The sequence below is a fragment of the Nomascus leucogenys genome, chromosome 17 (genome assembly GCF_006542625.1).
Source record: "Nomascus leucogenys isolate Asia chromosome 17, Asia_NLE_v1, whole genome shotgun sequence".
In the NCBI taxonomy this organism is placed as follows: Eukaryota; Metazoa; Chordata; class Mammalia; order Primates; family Hylobatidae; genus Nomascus; species Nomascus leucogenys.
In genome coordinates this window covers 61,589,443-61,600,918 of record NC_044397.1, presented here as the reverse complement: position 1 = coordinate 61,600,918, position 11,476 = coordinate 61,589,443, and the positions used below count along the sequence as shown (strand labels likewise).

The 11,476-nt window shown below is 45.9% G+C and overlaps 1 protein-coding gene across 1 annotated transcript in view; it reads left to right on the top strand.

Annotated features, from left to right (window-relative positions):
• The first annotated feature begins 528 nt into the window (after window positions 1-528).
• The window catches only part of BLVRA (biliverdin reductase A), a 37,976-nt gene continuing 27,028 nt past the window's right edge, over window positions 529-11,476 (top strand). Inside the window, exon 1 of the mRNA XM_030796805.1 lies at window positions 529-598. The gene's annotated coding sequence lies outside the window, so the exon portion shown is untranslated. The remainder of the gene's footprint in view (window positions 599-11,476) is intronic.

Below are 11,476 nucleotides of genomic sequence, written 5' to 3'. Positions count from 1 at the left end.
AGTTCCCTAGACCACGTTCACTACTTCCTAGCTACCCAAGAGCAGGACATCGCAGACACCAGCCTCTTGGAATATTCCCTCCGCTCCTCACATTTACAGGAAGGACTCAAGTAAGCCTCGACGCCAGTTCAGTCGGCCCGGGGCCACTAATACCAGTGGGATCCAGTGGGTTCTACGTGGTGAGTGGGGGGCGGATAAGAAAGATGCGACACCCCCCCGCCCCCACGCCGGGACTAGGCACACCGTGAGGGGGCCAGGCACTTCCATACGCCCTCCGGTCGTCGGGCACCTACCACCCACCCCTCGCCACCAAGCTGGGTGCAGAAAACAGGGCAGGCGCACGGACGGTTCTTACGGCCCCAGGCGCCAGACCCAGGGCACAGAAGCCGGGATCTCACGCGCGACCGCACGAGGCCGGGACCCTCCCTCCCCTTCCGTCCACTCCCTTCCCCACCGCCTCCGGTCCCCTCCCGGTCTCCGCCACCCCGCTTCGGGGCCCCCGCCCCCCAGCCGGGCAGCCAATCGGAGCTGGGATCCCGCCCCGGTCCGCAAAGCCGGTGGCGCCCGGAGGCTGCACGGAGAGCTGTGCCCGCGTCAGGTGAGGCGCGCGCGGGGAACGGGGGTCGCGCGCAGGGGAGCGGGGGTCGCGCGCGGCTTCCATAGAGCTCTAGGGCCTGAGCTCGAAGCCCCAGGCCCGCAGGAGGCCCGGGCCCGCGGCCGCCAGAGCCCGGCGCAGCCTGGGCGCCGCCTGCCCCGCCCCGCCCCGCCCCGCCCGGGCCCGGAGTGAGGACGCGGTCGGAGGCCCAGCAGCGCGGGTCCCGGCAAGGGGCTTTCTCAACTACACAAAAGACAGTCTAAAAAATTAAGTCTCCATTTCGGTTAAGACTGCCCGTAGTTTCGGTTTTTATGTAGACCCAAGAGGGCAGGCTCGGCGTCCGCGTGCCGCGTAGTCCGGCGGCTCCAGGAGCGCGAGCGGCTGGGCCCGGGCGTAGCCACCGCAGGGCCGCTAGCTCGGCCGGGACCCGCCTGGGATGCCCTGGGGTCTGCTCCGCTGGAGCGAACCCTGAGGCGCCGCGCGAGGCACTTGGCCTCTCCTAGCCCCGCTTTCGTCTTTGGAAACTGGAAACTATCACTTATTTCATAGACGGTGTGAGGGTACATGACAGTGTTCTGTAAAGTGCACTCTACATATGAAGTGCTCAGAAATATGGCTAATAATGAGGGTATTTATAAACTACTTAAATTATAAAAAGAATGAGACATCAGACTTACAGTTTTGGATACTAATTTTTTTCGCTTAACGTTCATTATGTGATAGGAGTTTTCCATCCTATTATACCGCTGTGCGATCTGATCTTGGGCACGTTAACCAACCTCTTGGTGCCTCGATTTTCTCACCTGTAAAAGTGGGGGTAATCATAATGCTTACTTGGTAGGATAGCCCTGAAGAATAAGTGACTTAGCGAACATAAATAGCTTACAATAGGGTTTTCAGCATGGGAAGGATTCAGTAAATGTTAGCTGTCATCATCACCACCTACAAAGCAAGCAATACTGTGCTGAAAGTTTTCCCATCATTAATGTAATTTCTATAGTACGATTTCCAAGAAGATATTAAAATTATGGAAATAAAGGTATTGGTATATTGCTAATTATTTCCTAAAAGATTGTATTGATAAATATGCTCATCCTTCCCTTAACGGGATGCATTCCAGAAAAACACAAACTTAAGTCAAATGTTAGACAAAGTATCAGAAGGGAGATTCTGTAGCCAGAGAGCTAAAAATTACAATAGGGTCTCTAATTATACTTCAACTTTTTTAGGAATAATTCTCAGTGTGTTTTCCCACATTTCATATGTAATTTTTTTTTTTTTTTTTTTTTTTTTTTGAGACAGAGTCTCGCCCTGTCGCCAGGCTGGAGTACAGTGGCGCAATCGTGGCTCACAGCAACTTCCACCTGCTGGGTCCAAGCAATTCTTCTGACCTCAGGTGATCCACCCGCCTCGGCCTCCCAAAGTGCTGGGATTATAACAGGCGTGGCATGAGTCACCGCACCCAGCCGATCTTTACTTTTTTATTCTTTGTACCCCCTGCCTATCCAGTTAGCATCTGATTAAAGTCAAAGATTTGCCACTTTGGGCCACATCTATTAATTTTCATCTTTGTTATAATTGTATTTAGTTTTTGATCTACACTGCTTATTACTCCCAGTCATTTTTTATAGAACTGAAATCTGGTAAAATACTCAAAATTGCACGGACTTCTATGTAGAGGTGACACTCCATCAGATCCTCGGGCTGACAGGGAATCCCACTGTGCAAGAGCTGCGCGCATTTTCATTTCTGATTCTCTTTGGCGTATCCAGGACTCTGATGACAATATCATATATTTATCAGTAGTAACAGGTTGGGCCATTTGTTTTTTGTCATAAATCACATATTTAAGATTTTAGAAATAAGTTGATAGCCATGTATTTTGGAATTTGAAAAAGACATTTCATTACTCAGCTTCAAATTAAGCTTTAATCAAATAGTGAAACTTTCCATTAATGGACAGTGTATACTTTTTTGTTTATTTAAAAAGAAAAACACTGAATATAGAGCCTTTGTGACAGGGGAGCTTAGTTCCTGACAATGTTCTCTTTAGTCTTTTTTTTGAGACGGAGTCTCACTGTGTCACCCAGGCTGGAGTGCAGTGGCGCCATCTTGGCTCACTGCAACCTCCGCCCCCTGGTTTCAAGTGGTTCTCATTCCTCAGCTTCCTCAGCTGGGATTACAGGCATGCACCACCATGACCAGCTAATTTTTATATTTTTAGTAGAGACAGGGTTTTGCCATGTTGGCTAGGTTGGTCTCGAACTCCTGATCTCAAGTAATCCACCCACCACAGCCTCCCCAAAGTGCTAGGATTATAGGCGTGAGCCACTTCACCCAGCCTCTCTTCTGTCTTTGAGCTGTGAGCAAATAGCTACATTACATGAACTGCTAGATCTGCCTTTTGGTCAGAAATGAAGGTTGAACTCTCAGGAACAGTGATACATATATACACACTGATATTTCCAAAGTACAATGCCCCAAATTGATCCACAAAGGAATTAAGGTCATTTGCAACAAAATCACAGAATAGTTACAAATAAATAGAAGATAAATATGGCCAGGAATTGAGATGAGAGAAGGTATAAGTACAAGAAACTATTCCAGGGGGAAAAAAAGAATAAAGTGTTTCAGTCCTATCCAATAGAATTTTCTGTGATTATGAAAATGTGCTATATTTAATTAATTTACATTCCAATAGCCACTCTGTGTAGCAGCTTCCTTATAGGTCAGTGCAGGCCTGTATTTTTGTAATTGAGTCTCAAATTTGTTTCTAGAAAGGTAAACTTGGTCAGTTACATGGTTCTTGTCATTTGAAAGTAAAACATACATGGCGACTTCATTCATTCATTCATTCATTGATCCCCCAAATGTTAATGGCCTTGAAGGAAGCAGAGCCTTTCCTGATTCTCAGCTATAGGGAAAATTTTCTGTGGACTTCATTATCAGAGCACCTTGATATGTTATTGCCCTGTGAAAGTCTGTTCATTTTGGGGCTAGGAGGGATGCAGTCAGTGAAAGTGGCATAATTTGTAATGTTTTTTAGAGTTTTGAATAATTATGCTAACTAACCTTTATAGAAAAGTTTAAAGTATATAGATAAACAAAAAGAAGTAGTCACTAAAAGTTTCACCACTTAGAGCCATAATTACTGGTAATATTTTGATGTATATATTTCCAGACTTGTGTCCCATGTAGCTATTATATTTTTCTCAATAGATCCCAAAGTATCCAACTCCCTCCAGGGCAAGAGTTGCTTTTACCTTTACCCTTAGACGTCTGAGGCTGGCAGCTGGCCCCACCTGAGAGGGTCACCCTCTCCCTAATCCTTCCCCATACTTCTGCGAGTCGCCTGGTTTTGGGGCAATAATAGGTACTTGAGAGGGCCTTTGAGGAGGAACGAGGAAGAAGGTCACAGTTATAGTTCATTCTGCTTTATGCGTAATCCAGGCTTTTTCAACTCTGGCACTGTTGACAGTTTGGGCTGGATAACTCTTTGTTGTGTGTGTGTAGTGGGGGTAGAAAGGTGTCCTGTGCATCACAGGATGTTTTGCAGCATCCCTGGCCTTTCCCTACTAGATGCCAATGGCACATACCCTTTTTCCCCCGAGTACAACAATCAGAAATGTTGGTGAGAACTACTGGGTTAATGAGAATCACTAATTTATTGCTGACAAAGCTCTAGAGTTTCAGATTCCAATTTGCATGTGGGAGAGAGACTGAAATCAAAAGGGAAACATAATGTAAGCCAAGGAAGCTGTTTAGTCCTGGCTGTGCTATTAATTTACTGTGAGATTTTGCATCTCTCCCACGTGCAAATTGGAATGTGAAACTCTAGAGCTTTGTCAGCAATAATTTAGTGATTTCCATGAACCCAGTAGTTCTTTTTTTTTTTTTTTTTTTAAGATGGAGTCTTGCTCTGTCACCCAGGCTGCAGTGCAGTGGGACGATCTTGGCTCATTGCAACCTCTGCCTCCCAGGTTCAAGCAATTCTCCTGCCTCAGCCTCCTGAGTAGCTGGGACTACAGGTGCACGCCACCATGCCCAGGTAATTTTTGTATTTTTAGTAGAGATGGGGTTTCATCATGTTGGCCAGGATGGTCTGGATCTCTTGACCTTGTGATCAGCCCCATGCCCGCCTCGGCCTCCCAAAGTGCTGGGATTACAGGCATGAGCCACCGCACCCGGCCCTTAACCAAGTAGTTCTTACTGACATTTCTGACTGTCGTGCTGGGGAGAAAAGGGTATGTGCCACTGGCACCTAGTGGGGAAAGGCCAGGGATGCTGCAAAGTGATATACTGCCAAGTTTATCATTTGGGAATCCCAACAGTTAAAAGCATAAAAATGAAAGGAATTTTAAGGAGACTTTTTATAGAAGAGTGGGCAGGATTGGAGAAGCCAACAAGTGATGGTGAGGCACACAGGGAAGAGCTTCAGTGGGCACCATGCCCTCTCTGGTTTAAAGGGGTAGGGAGGGGACCAGAGTTGGGAGGAGGGGGCTGGAGTACTGCTGGAGGAGCCACCCCCTTCCAGAGCTGCTGTGGGCGTCACAGAATGCAGCCACTGCCAGAGCAGCAGCCTGAGGAACCAGGCAGGGGGAGTACAAGTATCCCAGCCTCTCTCTTTCTGTTCCTTGCCTGCCGATCTCCTCCACTGGCTAAACCCAGGTGGACGCTAAGAGTACAGTCAGCCTGCCTGCTGAGGAGGGACCACCGGCGATCACCATCAGCAAGGGATCCAATGTCTTTCTGCCTCTGCAGAATGAAGGTTGGGGAGGGGGGGGCTCTACTTCTTAGGAATATTGTGGGAATAAAAGGAAATATGCAAAAAATGTTTTTGAAAAACAAAGCACATACTGCGCACCCGTGGGCCACTACTGCTTTTGACCCCTGGCTCTGTTTCATGCAGTAATGTCATGTCATTCTCTTTTTAGGTGCTACAGGATTTCTTTAGGTTTTTTTTCTGTCCACCATATTTCAACTCATGTGTGCTGTTTGTTGTGCTAAAACAAATATTTGCTGATGCCTGAGTGAATAGTTGAATATTTTATATAACTCACACTTATATGTAATGATTTTTCTTGTAACTTAGCTGTTTCTCTTTTACAAACTCAGAAAACCTCAGACTTTGAAAAGGCCTTGAAGCTCCTCATCTGAAATCTGAGAACTTGGAGCACCTTAAAAAATCTAAAGGAAAACAAAACAGTGAAAGAACATGATATAGTCAGTGTAGAGAATAAAATTATTTATCTAATTAATATTGATGATGCAGATAACACATTGTGAAATCTTGCTTGTAAAAAATCTTGATCTGCTGAAGAAAGATGTTCTCTCTAGAAATCTTTGAAAGCATAATTATTGAGCTTTTAAAATGTTAGAAACAAAAGTTAGACCCACACATATTTTGGCTTGTGGAAGATTTGCATTCCTTCCCCTGCCCACCCCTCTCCCACCCCCGCACTTGTGAGTTGTGCCTGTGTACGCAGTTCCTGTAGCACTCGGCTGGGCAGAACTCATCTTTCAGCACTAAGGAAACATAGTTATGATCTGGACCTTCTGGGGGTGGTCAGTGCCCAAGAACATGTATGAGACTCCAGAAAGTTCTGCTCTCAACCCTATTTTGAAATAGAGTTACACATTGTTCTACAATTATTTGAGTTAATAAGCAGATCTTTTCAAATGTGATTATGCCCTTCCAAGTTTAAATACACTAGACTTTAGTGAAAGTAATTGACCTCATCTCATTTCTCTCCTGTTATATTAAGATCACTTTCAGTAAAAGGTAGAAGCTTTAGAAGTGGTGAGGAGGAGGTAGAGGAGGGACATAGAGCAGATGGGGGCTGGAAAAGTGGGGCGGGGAAGAGAGTGGCTTCTCTTTGACAGAGTACCAAGGAAAAGCCCTATCTGTACAGCACCTTTGTGCCTGGGACCTTGATGGCTGCAACCTGAGCCTCAACCTAGTTTGCTTGCAGAGCCAGAAGAGAAGCTAAAAACCTTCAGTTAACCAAGCCAGACGCCAAGAAAGTTAAACCGAAAGAGAACCCCCCACCCCCCACAAAGAAAAGAAGTAAAGTGGGTTAAAGTGATACCATGTTAGCACAGAAAGAGAACATAAGGGTCATCTAAGTTCATCTGCCCTCTCTTCTATTTCAAGGTGCAGAAACTAAGGCACAAGGGACCCCGTGTCCTGCTCTTGATCACATAGCTAGTGGGTGCCAAGCCAGGTCTAGAACTCTGTTCTCTGGGGTCACAGGCTGGCTCTTCATCCCCTAGAGAGATAGCTCATCTGTGTGCACCTGAGCCCGTTGTGTTTTGGAGTCAAAGCAAATAAAGGCTCAAACTCCAAGACTGTTTTGCAGACTGGCTGCAGTAGATATGGGGGGAGGAGAAACCTGCTTTAAATTGCTTCAAGTAAGTTGTTTCTGCAAAGGTGTTGACTTTTTTCTTTCAACTTCCTAGTGAGCCACTGCAGCCCGAGCTGTTATTTGTCATTATGCAATAATTCAGGAACTAACTCAAGATTCTTCTTTTTAAAGTGTTTGTTTATTTAGAGACAGAGTCTTGCTCTGTCGCCCAAGCTGGAGTGCAGTGGTGTGATCTCGGCTCACTGCAACCTCTGCCTCCTGGGTTCAAGCAATTCTCATGTCCCAGCCTCCCGAATAGCTGGTATTACAGGCTCGTGCCACCACCCCCTGCTAATTTTTGTAACTTTAGTAGAGACACGGTTTCACTATGTTGGCCAGGCTCGTCTTGAACTCCTGGCCTCAAGTGATCTGCCCACCTCGGCCTCCCAAAGTGCTAAGATTACAGGTGTGAGCCTCCACACCAGGCCTATTTATTTATTTTTAAAGTGGCTGCTCTTAGAAAGGCGTACCATGTTTCTGGATGGGAAGGCTTATTAATTCACCCTAATTTAATGTATAAATTTGATGCAATCATAGTCACAGTCCCAATGGAATTTTTTAACTTGGTAAGATGTTCTAAAATTAATGAGATAACTTGAATTACCAGGTATTGAAACACTGTAAAGCCACGATCATGTAAACAGCATGTTATAACCATGGGAATAGAGGTCTGTGGTACAGCAGAAAAAGTGAAAAAAAGAATAACTGTATTCATAAAAATTTAAGTGGGGAGTCACTGGGGAAAGGATTAAATATTCAATAAATAATGTAGAAACAACTCAACTATTTGGAGAAATGTACATTTAGAGCCTTATCTCATGCCATATACCAAAATACTATTTAGATTTGATTAAAAAATAAAAATGTAAATAAAGAAAAGTTAAGGCCAGGCATGGTGGCTCATGCCTATAATCCCAGCATTTTGGGAGGCTGAGGTGGGTGGGTCACCTGAGGTCAGGAATTCCAGAACAGCCTGGCCAACATGGCGAAACCCCGTTTCTACTAAAAATAATTCGCGTGGTGGTGTGGTGGCAGGCGCCTGTAATCCCAGCTACTCAGGAGGCTGAGGTGGGAGAATGGCTTGAACCTGGGAGGCAGAGGTTGCAGTGAGCCGAGATCCCACCATTGCACTCCAGCCTGGGTGACAAGAGTGAAACTCTGTCTCAGGAAAAAAAAAAAAAATTTAAAAATCTAAAAGAAAATAAAAATGTATCTATTTAATATAAGTCTTTTGGGAAAATATTTCTCAGCAAAATACTAAAAGTTAGAAAACAGAATGTTTTTGTGTTTGACCATTTAAATACTAAACCTTTGAAATTTAAATAAAAAAAGAAAAACTAAACAAACCAAAACCTTTTTGTTACAGGATTAGGTCTTAGATATTTTAAGATATATTAAAATACAGAATAAAGTTCCTCCTTGATTCTGTTCAGAGTTTAACTAGTCCTGGCCAGATGATGGGGAGGAAAGGAGAGGGAGCTGTGTGATGGGCAGGCAGAGAGTTGGAAGGTGGAGCCAGATCTCGCTTGGCCTGGGATTGCTGCCTCTCCTGACAGTGCATCTTACTGTAAGGGGGAGTTGAAAGCAGAAGGGGAAACAGCACAGAAAGGATCTGTCTGGCCTTTACAGTTATGTGACCATGGCAGGTCCTGCCAGTCACTCACAGCTCTGTGAGCAACTAGCTGGGGTACCCCAGCTGAATGTGCTTTAAAAACAGCAGTGTGGCCAGGTGCAGTGGCTCATGCCTGCAGTCTCAGAACTTTGGGAGGCTGAGGCAGGAGGATCACTTGAACCCAGGAGTTCAAGGTTGCAGTGAGCTGTGATCACATGTGCCACTGCATTCCAGTCTGGGTTAAAGAACTAAACCCTGACCCTGAAAAATAAACAAATAAACAGCAATGCCATTTATTCTAGGTGGTACACCCCTGATGCCCAGCGTATGAGTTCCATTTAGGCATCTTTCTCGTGCATATGCATCTCTCCACATCCTTGCGTTTGTTTTATTTTGTTTTGCTTTCCCCAGATTATGTAGGAAAACAATAAAGTTCGTAAGTAATGTTTTGTAGACGACTTTTATAGGAAAACTTTCCTCTAAGATCTCATTAGAAAGGAAAAGCAAGTAGCCTGCCACCGAGCACCTGTGCCAGCACAGCTACACTATGGAGCGCCCAGATAAAGTGGCGCTGAAAGCACCGCAGCCTCCTAAGTTCAGAAAAGAAAGCTCATTAGCATCTACACTGAAGACGCTCCTGTTCTTCACAGCTTTAATGATCACTGTTCCTATCGGGTTATATTTCACAACTAAATCTTATATATTTGGAGGCACCCTTGGGATGTCCAATAGGGACAGCTGTTTTTATGCTGCTATTGTTGCAGTGGTCGCCGGCCATGTGGGAACCAGAGAGCAATTTAGAGCTGGAGCAGCAGACCTTAGAGATCAAGTCCAACCATTCAGCCTACAGCCTATGACCCGTTTGACCGTCGTTGTTGCTTGGGTAGTTCAGGACTGACAGGACTGGACACCAGGTCTCCTGTTTATCATTGAAGCTCTGGGTGAATGTAAGACAGGACCTGTCAAGGCCTCTGGCACAACCTGGGTTTGAGTCTAGAACCAGAAAGTCTGGAAATTGCAGGGTAGTGCCACAGTGCCTTGGCTGTGAGGCAGGCTGCTTTACCCTCCCTGAACTCCAGGCACTTCGTCTGTAAAATGGAATTAATACTAGCTTTTTTTTTTTGCCAGGGTTCTGAGGATTAGGGTTAATGTATATGAACTAGCTGACCCAGAGAGGCTCACATCTGTTCTCATCCTCCTCACATTTGGGTGTTCTTTATCTGACTCTCACTCACGTGCAAGCTCCAAGGGAGATTTGAACGAAAGTTCTTAAAAACAGAAGTAAAGCACAGTAGGGTGTTGGGGAGGGCATCTCTGTGGGGCCTACAGGTAGCCAGGGGAGGGCAAGCAGAGCGTGCTTGCTGGGGACCCTCTGCTTCTGTGTCTTCACGCACCCTCCACTTAGTGCTGGCACTCCCACCCTACCCACCACCTGCGGGTCAGCTCTCAGTGTCTTAGTTATCCTTCTGAGTTGTTTTTTTGTTTTTTTGTTTTTTTTTTTAATGAGACAGGGTCTCTCATCTGGGTACAAAATAGTTTGGGGAAAAAAGAGATAGGGTCTCTGTCACCCTGTGAGTGACAGAGGTGACAACGTGTGACATGTCAGTGACTCATGTCACTATCACTCTAGGCTGGAGTGCAGTGGCATGATCATAGCTCACTGCAGCCTCAAATTCCTGGGCTCAAGCAATCCTCCTGCCCCTGTCTCCCAAGTAGCTAGGACTATAGGTGTATGCCACAATGCCTAGCTAATTTTTTAATTTTTTAAGTAAAGACAGGGTCTCGCCATGTTGCCCAAGCTGGTCTTGGGCTCTTGGGCTCAAGCAATCCTCCCACCTCGGCCTCCCACAGTGCTGGGATTACAGATGTGAGCTACCGCGCCCGGCCTTTCTGAGATATTTTATGCATAAAAAGACATCACACCTATACTGCCTCCCCAGGATCTGAGAAGAAAGTCCACTTTCTTTGTCACATTCTGCTTTTTGGAGTTTTTCTTCTAGTAGGTTCCCTTTTTCAGATTTTTTTCAGATGTGAAAAGGCTCCAGACTGCAAAAGGAAAGGCATCATGTGTGCTGGCCAGGTTGGGTCATGAGACCCGCTCTCAAAGCAGGAAGGAGCAATGGGAAGAGAGAAGGGAGGGGAGTTGCTGAAAGCAGGCTATTTTCTTTTTTTTTTTTTTTTCTTTGAGACGGAGTCTCACTCTGTCGCCCAGTCTGGGAGTGCAGTGGCTCAATCTTGGCTCACTGCAGCCTCCGCCTCCCGGATTCAAGCAATTCTTCTGCCTCAGCCTCCTAAGTAGGTGGGAATTACAGGCATGCGCCACCACGCCCAGCTAATTTTTGTATTTTTAGTAGAGACGGGGTTTCACCATGTTAGCCAGGCTGGCCTGGAACTCCTGACCTCAGGTGATCTGCCTTCCTCGTCCTCCCAAAGTACTGGGATTACAGGCGTGAGCCACTGTGCCCAGCCCCAAAAGCAGGCTATTTTCAACACAAAGCCTACATGATCACCCATGCACCCTTCCCCAGGTAGTCTTAAGGTTGCCAAGGTTTGGTTTTGTTTGTTTTGGAATGGAGGTGGTTATTTCACTGTCATTCATGGTTCTCATCCCTGTGCTTAACCAAAGACAATAAGATCAAATGCTGTGCTGGGTCCAAGGGCAGGGGTTGCCACAGCCTTCCCTTTTCAGAGGCCCTCTGCCCTCTGCAAGCTAGGAGTGGTCATTGGCATTGGCTTCCTGGACAGCCTATGCAGGTGGAGGTGCTGGAGAGGCATCTGTAGTGCATTTTTCATCACCTCTGGTTATCCATTTGCCCAACCTTGCCTGCCCAGTTTTAGTTAAAATACAGTGGCGATTCTAGTGGC